The sequence below is a fragment of the Mirounga leonina genome, unplaced genomic scaffold (genome assembly GCF_011800145.1).
Source record: "Mirounga leonina isolate KUSES-001 unplaced genomic scaffold, KU_Mleo_1.0 Mir_165, whole genome shotgun sequence".
In the NCBI taxonomy this organism is placed as follows: domain Eukaryota; kingdom Metazoa; phylum Chordata; class Mammalia; order Carnivora; family Phocidae; genus Mirounga; species Mirounga leonina.
In genome coordinates, this window is record NW_023270415.1 from 43,171,337 (window position 1) to 43,180,535 (window position 9,199).

A 9,199-nucleotide genomic window follows, 5' to 3' on the forward strand; every position below is an offset into this window, starting at 1 on the left:
AATCCATCCCCTTCTCATAAACCCAGCAAGGACAGGAACACCATTCAAGAAAATAGAATTTGTTCAAGAGTTTTGCTTTCACAGCTCATGCAGCCAACCACCAGCCTCCTTAGCCATTCTGGGCTCACACGTGAACCTCTTGTGCCCCGGGTATTAATTATTTTTTCTGTTATTGGAAGGCTCTGAAAACATGTTCAGAGGGCCTGTAAGTTGTGGGAACCAATAATGTCCCCCAGTGTCTGGAAGGTTTTCTTAGATCTGCCTGGCCTCCTACCCCACCCCCGCCCCCAGTGTGGTCTCCCCCAGGCCTCAGACGCTGGTGTTCCTACATAGGCCATGTCCCCGTTCTGGATGCTCAGGAAAGATGACTTGTGGTTTTACAAACCACCGGAAATAAGGTTTGTTTGCCTTTAAGAAAAAAGTAGAAAAATCTGAGACTCAAGAACCAAAATACTGTATTTTCATGTCTGAAGGATACACAGAATAGCCTTAATTACAGTGTCAAATCACAGGCAGGGTTTATGTAATAATCCATACTGGAAAATCTGGACCATAAACCTTAACTATTCCCGCTCGCCTGACAAAGGGCTGCTTTGGCTCATTCTCGTCAATCTGACTGCATACGTCATGGACTGATCAGGTATTTTATGGTTGTAACCCAGGAAAGGCTTAAGAAAGACCTCCAGCTTTCAAAATGTTTAGAATCCTCTACCTTCTTTTGGAGTGGACAAAATCCAGACCAGGAGCAAGGGGATGCGTTTAATGGGCCCCTGCTAACATACCTCCCAGACAGGCTTTCAGAGAACTGGGAACCTTGGAAAGACCTCTGGGTGGGGCTCTTTGGACCCCCTCGCCCCCCTGAATCTTCCTAGGGCAGGAGAAGCTCTCAGCTGGCCTCGCTCCTGAGCCAGGCACCAGGACGGTATTTTCAATTCCAGGGGAAAAGAGCGTCCCTGAAACCGCCCCTCGCCTGCCCCGTGGGCCCGGATGTATGTATGTATGTGTATTCTTTTTGAATCTAGTGAGTTTGGTGGTGTTATCCCCATTTTCTGGGGTCATGAAGCTTGGGGAGGGTAAGTATTTGACCCAAGAGCACACAGCCATTAGAGGCTGTCGGATCAGCGCAGAGCTTAATGCTCTTTCTTCACTCCAGGCTCCTTAACTCGATTCTCGTGCACAGGTCTCGTGCCTCACTGCCAGACCAGAGCCTCCACGGACCTGCCACCACCTTGCTTCCAGCCGCCATCCACGGCAGACGCATGGACAGTGAGAAGCCTGCTCCAATGGGGGAGCCCAGCCCCTTGCCTGCCCTCACCCTGGACGGTGACAGTGTGACTCCTCTCTCAGGTGCTCACTGTGTTAGGGCTGGCTGAACCTCCAGGCCTCTCTCCACACGTTGGCTCCCGTGTGATCTTGGCTGGCTGCATGCTGGACGGAAGGAATACCGGTGTCGTGTGAGGAGATGGACTCTGGCCTCATGAGCCCTTTGTATGGCCCCAAATGAGTCAAGCTGTCATTCCTTGAAGCAGGTCCCATCTCTGTTTGGGTTCTTTTCCTGGTGTTTTGACGCATTCTGCAAGCTGTCGGAAGTGCGCTCCTCAGCCTGCAGCAGCTCCCTCCACCCTCAGGAATCTGATTTATGATCTGGTGAGGCCATAAACCTCTGCTCTTCGCTTCTGAAAAACAGCGAAGTATGGGAAAGAATGTAAATTATAAATACTGAATTCCTATGGTCAGCAATAATGGAATGGCCTGGGTTTTGTTTTGTTTTGTTTTTAATATGGTTTGCATATGGCTTTGATTTCTAAGGGCCTGGGTTCCCCCCACCACCACCATCACCACCATATTTCTAGGGAGAACAGACAGCCATGAAATATCCCACGGAGATACGAATGAGAGAGAGCAGTTTTCTGATGACTCACTGGCCAGATACTTTGGAAGCCAGTCTTCACAGAGGGACAGGATAGTAGGTGACTGTCCCATACCCACACTTTTCCTGCCGACCCAGTGACACGCCACCCCACACCAAACCCAGGTGTTCGCACTTAGCAAGCCTGGGTGTGTCACCCCAGTTGTAACTCTCTAGGAGGAGGTTTTCCTGGAAGATTGTTGAAATTCCCCACCTGTCCCTCTTACCAGTCAAGGTTCTGCACTCTCGCTGGGAGCAGACTTACTGCTACCACTAGTAGTAAGGACGAGGGCAGAGTCATCCTGAAGATGAAACGGTGGCGTGGGTTTGAATTTTCATTCCAGTGGTGGGTCAGCTCCAGCTTCAATTTCACAAGCTGGACAGAAGCAGCTCCCCACTCTGCTGAGGCGGGAAGGAACCACTTGGTCACCGTGTGAATTCCTCTTGCCTGTCTCAGACCACAGACTACAACGCCTGGGATTGCTGAGCTGGCGTTCAGCACTTTTCCCCTTCAACCTGACCTCGACCCGGCTCACAAGGATGGGTGAAAGCTGAAAAAACACCCAGAGTCTCAGAGTTCCCAAGCCACTGTTATCATAGCCCAAGTCTGCCAGAGCATCTATTAAAGTCGATAGGATTGTGTGTTTCCGTGTGTGGTCAGCAAGGATGCTGACAGCAGAGAGTGCGTGTGAGAATATGGCACTTCAAATCACAATCGTGTCCACCCACAGAAACACATACTCTCACAAGCACCTATTCACCCCCACACTCACCCTTCACGACGTCTTCCTGTCTTTTCCTTTGGACCACATTGGATTCACAGAATGCCAGGCTCAGCTCGAGGGTGGGACCAGCCAGATCACACATAGGGCATGGGTGAGAGGGCTAAGGTTCCCAAAAACGTCCATGTGGAAGTGTACATTTTGCCCCCTGGATCACCTCCACTGCAGGTCTCAATATTGTGTCTCTGCCGGAAGTTTCTGTTTATGGACATCTAAGTAATTTCAACAGAAACTGAAGATAAGCCCAGCAGTGGTGGCCAAAGAAAATGTCTAGGTCAGTGGGGTGGTTAATTTTACATGTCACCCCTGACTGGGCTGAGGGAAGCCCAGACAGCTAGTAAAACGTTATTTCTGGGTGTGTCACCACAGACAGGGTATCTGTGGGAGAGATTAGCATTTGAATCAGCAGGCTGAGTAAAGCAGATGGCCCTCACTAACGTGGGTGGGCGTCCTCCAATCCACTGACTGCCTGAATAGAACAAAAAGGTGAAGGAAGGGCGAATTTGCTCTCCCTGCTTGAGCTGAGACATCGATCTTCTTGGACATTATTGCTCCTGGTTCTTGGGCTTTTCAAACTCAGACCATGACTCTTCCCCCCGCTCCCTGACACACACAAACACACATGCACAGTTCTCAGGCCGTTAGACTGGATTATGCCATCCAGCAGCTTTCATGGTTCTCTAGCTTGCAGACCATGGGTCGTGGGACTTCTCAGCCTCCACGTAAGCCAATTCCTGGCAAGTCTCAGAGAGAGAGAGACAGAGGTACCCTATTGGTTCTGTTCTCTGGAGCACCTTGACTAATACAGTCAGCCTTGTATTTGGACTGAGGTTTGTAAATTGAACTTCTAAAAGGAAATGAGAAAATCAAAGTGGAGCCCGGTTCACCAGCCAGGCACCTTCTTCCTTCAGGATGAGCCCTCCTTTGGGGCCTCAGTATCCATCACTGCCGGGGACCAGCTAATCCATCCAGGAGATTCCCCTAAGCACGGGAAGAGTTAAGCTTTACCTCCGTCCTCGTGCCCTTTGGCCTCTCAGCAGCTCGTCATAAGCCCAGAACAGCTTGCCCCCAGCACATGCTGCAAGTGGGTGCCAGGTTATGAAGGCAGAACAGCAAAGTTCTGCTGCCACAGATTTCCTGTTTCCCAGGGTTCTGGTTCTTTCCCGGTAAGGCTGGCTGGATGTGCTTCATCGCATCTGACAGTGTACAGAGGAGTTCCTGCTCCCATGTAAGCCGCTTCCTTCCTGACGAGACCTGCAGCCCCTCTGGTTCTCAGATGGTGACAGCAGTGTTCTTGGGGGTTCCTTCCGGAGCCACAGGGGCTGGGCCGCCAGGGGCTGTGTCTGCTGGGCATCTAGGGAAGATGTTCTTTCCATATCTTGCAAGGCCTGGTTACTGCTTTAGTGAGAAAAGAGCCCCCAAAAGAAAGGCCCTTGCATTGGTGGTTCTCCCCAAAGTGAAATGATTCTCTTTCATCCTGCTAACTTTATCCTGCTGTGACCACTTTAGTTTGGGGAATTATTTTTGCTTTTGAATGCAAATGTTCTTCCCTCTCGCATCTGTTTGCCATAAGCTTTCCACACAGGCAATGACAGACCATTGAGTAAAATGTTTTATCCCCTGGATGAAGCACTTCTGTGTTTCCTCAAGAAAGCCATGTGCAACATCCGCCTCTTCTGAGCAAGTGTCTGTGTGAATCTGACTTCTCTCGGGGTTAACTCAGCCAAAAATAAATCACTCCCCTGGCTGCGGGGAGAGGCCGACCGGCCATTCTGCAAGATTACAATCCCGTAATCAGCCTACTGATCCCTCCTGCTGATTGAAGCCAGAAGACTGGGCTGTATTAAAAGATGGTTGAGGAAATGACACGGAATAGCACATTTTCACCTCCTTTCCGATCCAAAGAGAGTTGCTCCCAGATGCTGTTTCTGTAGTCCAACTCTGCCTCGCAAACTGTTCAAGAAGGAGGTTGTGGATGGATGGCGAAGAGCCCGCGTGACCTAACCTTCGTGTTGTTAACACACACACGTACAGATGGAGGAAGCCAGGAGGCACTCGGAGGAAGGCGCTTAGGGTCAGCTTGTGGTTAAACCCCTGCGGTTCACAGGTCAAGACACCAAGGGGCCCCTCCCACCCATTAGGATGGCTGCCATCCAAAACAACAAACAAAATAGCAAGTGTCAGCAAGGACGTGGAGAAATTGGAACCCTTGTGTGTTGGTGGGAACGTGAAATGGTGTAACTTCTGTGGAAAACAGTGTGGCGATTCTTCGAAAAATTAAAAATAGAGCTACCAGATGATCCAGCAATTCCACTGGGTAAATCTGGGTATATTTTCCAAAAGAATTGAGAGCAGAGTCTTGAAGAGATATCTGTACACCCGTGTTCACAGCAGCCCTAGTCATAATAGCTGAAACATGGAAGGAAGCCAGGTGTCTCTGGGTAGGTGAACGGATAAACAAAATGGGGTACAGACATAAAATGGAATATTGTTCAGGCTTAAAAAGGAAGAGAATGCTGCAATATGCGGCCACATGGAGGAAACTTGAGGACACTGTGCTGAGTGAACTAAGCCACTCAAAGAAGGACAAATACTGTAAGATTCCACTGACAGGAAGCACTGTGGTCCAAATCACAAAGACAGAAACATAAGGGTGGTGGCCGGAGGCCGAGGGGAAGGTGGAAATGGAGAGTTGTTATTTAATAGATATATAGAGTTTCGGTTTTATAAGGTGAAAAGAGTCCTGGAGATGGATGGTGATGATGGTGGCACAACATTATGAATATATTTAAAACCACCGAACTATACACTTAAAATGGTAAGTTTTATGTTACATATGTTTTACCACAATGACAAAGAAATTGGAAAAAAAAAAGAAAAGAAAGAGAGAAAAGACACGGAAGCCCAGAGTAGTGAAGTAACTGGGCCAGAGTCACAGAGCTGGCTGCACCAGAGCTAGGGTTCGGGCTGCCCCCAGGTCCATGCTCCCGTGCTCCTGCCCTCGTCCGCCACGTCCTCCTGCAAGTTACTGAAGTAAATGAGCCCTGTGGTGCTTGTGCAGCCACCAAGGCTTCCTGCGTTTAAGGTATTCGTCCCTCCAACCAAATGTCTCTCTTCCTCCCCAGCACTGTGTATCTCTCACCCTCAGAACCGGCTCCACCCTCAGAAGCCTTCTATCACTAACAAGTTCAGAATTTTAAAAGGCATGTACAAGAACAGCACATAGATAAGCAGGGATGCTTATAAAAAGAGGGACAGAACCCGTGGAAAAGTCGCGTATCTGAAATGGCCAAAGCCTGGGCTGCGATTTGGAAAGTGCTAAGGACAATTTTTTTTAAAAGGAGGTAGAGTTTTTGCAAGTAACATATAGGACTAGAAAGGAAAACAAAAGATTGGTGTCCACTGTTTGAAAAACAGAGTTCAGTCTGATTACATTTTATTGTGTCTTATTTCCCTGCTGCAGAGCCTTCTGTGATTTCTCTTTGCTCTTTACTATGGCTCCTGAGTCCATTTCTGGCCCTCCTGTGTACCGTCTTCCCCTCACCTCTGCACTCCAGTCATTCTGGCCTGTTTTTATCACTTGAATATCCACCAGGGTCTTTCCCATCACATCCTGCTTCCCACTATTCCCCTAGTAAACTCATCCCACATCCTTTTGTTCTCAGTTAGAACACTGCTTTGGTAGGAAGACCTTCATCAACACCCAGACTAGCTTACCACCCCCACAGCACCGTCCACCTCCTCTTGTAACTCTTACTTCCTGTACATCATCTGTCTTCCCTGCCAGATTATTGACTCCATGATTGGTTTTGGCTTTTCCACTCTCAGATACCCAACACCTAACACAGTAGGTATATTTGTTGGATGAATGAATTCTTGAATGAAAAGATGATAGAGGAAACAGGACAAGTCAATACATGCATGACACAGGAATATAGGAAGGGAGAGATGATGTCGGTCAGGAAGAACCTAAATGAAGTAAGAGATCATCCAGCTGGTTCTAGAAGGAAATGACTATGAATTAGCAAAGAGGAAGGTCCATGGGAAGCAGTGGGAGAGAAATAAGCAAGTCTGACGCAGAGTCAGTGAGGACTCTACCTTGAGCACAAAAGAGTTATTCCTTTATATGTTTCCCATCAATAGCATGATATACAACCTGGGAAAAGGCAGAACATGCATTGGTAGAAAGGAATCAGAGCCCAAGGTAGCACCTACCTGTGTTAGAAATGCCAACTCCAGGTAAACCTCATGTCAACATGGTGCTGAATTTTAGAGCTGTTGTTGGTTCAGCCCTGAGAAACAAGAAAGTGTCATTAGGAGAGAGGAGGAAAGAGATAGATTTTGAAAACTACAAATCAACATGCTTGGCATTAATCCACAGTAAAGTTCTAGAACAAGTTATGAAAGGTGGTCTGTGACCATCCTTACAGAAGAAAGCATTAATCATTAAGCATTAGCAGAGGTTCACTAAGAACAAACCATGCAAGGCTAATGTGTCCTTTTTCACAGAATTACCAGACTGGGAGATCAAATCTCAAATCTCAGAGTACAAATCCCATCTAAGCTAAAAAATAATACTGATTTAAAAAAACAACCCACCTCAACTTTGAGAAACCCAGTATGCTAATATACCTCCTCCTAGTCACAGTGCATATTAGCACATTAAAGGTTCTGAGAAATCCTGCACCAAAGAAACCTATTTAAAACACTCTACTGAGCAAATGTTCCACAGAACACACTGGGAGAAAGGATGGTTTGGGCAAATTTCAGCAAGGTGTTTTACAAAGTCTTTTATTGTATAACCTGTGAAGGAGGTGAAGAAATAATATGGTTAAAAATAGCTCACTGGAATCACAATTGGGTAGACAACTGTACAAAGAACATTAATTAGTAGCCACTCTTTGGAAGTCTCTAATAGAATGTCTTGAGGCTTTGCCCTTGCTCTTGGCATGGTCAACATTCTTACAGTGACTTGTATCACAACATTGAAGACTAGAACTACTTTTAAAATTTTCCAATAACCTAAGATGAGAGAGGCAGCTAATATGCTACAAAACATATTGAAATACTGTCTCAAAACTAACCAAGAGAGGAATCCAACAGAATGCCATCAAAATTTGTTAGAATCAATAGTATAAGTAAAGGATAGATGAACTCTGACTTAAAACTAGCTCAGATGAGAAAGACATGGGATTGTACTTCTATCAGGTAAATGCATGCTTCTGAAGTCAGTGAAGCCATCCTGGCAGATAAGATGGCTTGCCAGGCAAGCAAGGCAGGCAAGATGGTCTGGCCCCTCTGGGAATGGTATTCCAGTCTTATGTTGCATTTTGAGAGGGACATTGACAAATTGGAGCATGTTTAGAGAGTGACCACCATCAGGAAAGGTCTGGAGAACATGTGCTCTAAGGAGGGAAGTCTGAAGAAACCAGGGACATTTAGGTGGTCTGTAGAAGAGATGATAAGGAACATGTTGATAACTGACCTTGGGAGGTAATGTAGTAGAGTAGAAAAGAGGTGAGTTTGGGCTCAGATCTCTGCTCTAGTACTTCTAGGCCGTGTGTCCTTGGACAAGTTTCTTAACATCTCTTACCTTTCAAGCCCTTAGATAAGAAATCATCATCCCTATTTGGTGGGGTTATTGTGATGTCCTGGAGCAGAGTAGGTGGTCAACTCTTCCCTTTCTCCATGCAAAGAAGGGCAATCATAACAATCAGAAAGGTGATTTATTTAATGTAGATCGTGGGGGCGGGTACTGGGACCAATAGGAGAATTCCCTTAAGGAAAGTACATTTGGCTGATGAAAAATAGGAACTTTGTACTAATCAAAACCTGAAGAACAAAGGAAGTGGCTTAGTTGCCTTTAAGTTGACAGTGGAACTACCACAGATTCTGTAGAAGAGATCTCTGCTTTGCATAGGAGGTGGGATGAGATGACCCCCAGATCTCTTCCAATTCTGAGATTCTGTGATTCAAAGACTCAGTCAGCTAGACTGTTTATTGTTCTCTTCCATATGTGGTCAACTCTGTATTGTTCAACTCCCATGCATATATATTGAAGAGATACTTAGGTGTACTTCCTTTAAATTGTTCTTTGGCCATTTCCTATGGATGTTTTCTGTCCGGTTTTGGGGCTCCATTACAGCCTAGTTCAGGGATTTGTTCTCAATGGGCACTTAATAAATGTTCATTTGTTCAAATCTTGGCTTCACCTCTTGGCCATGTGACCTTGGGCAAGTTGCTCTTTGGGCCTCCATTTCCTCATCTGTAAAATAGAGTACTTACGTTTTTTGAGATAAAATGAATAGGATATTTTAAGTTCTTAGAAAAATAGTAAGTTTGCAATAAATGTTAGATATCATCGTCTTTATAGTTGCTGTCGGTGAAATCAAATCTACTTAATACTTACATAGGAGTTTTCTGACTACACAGTAAGAGTCTTAGGGATGAATTTGTTCTTCCTGTACCATCTTTCCTGTACCAAATATCTTCTCCTACAGAGTGTTCT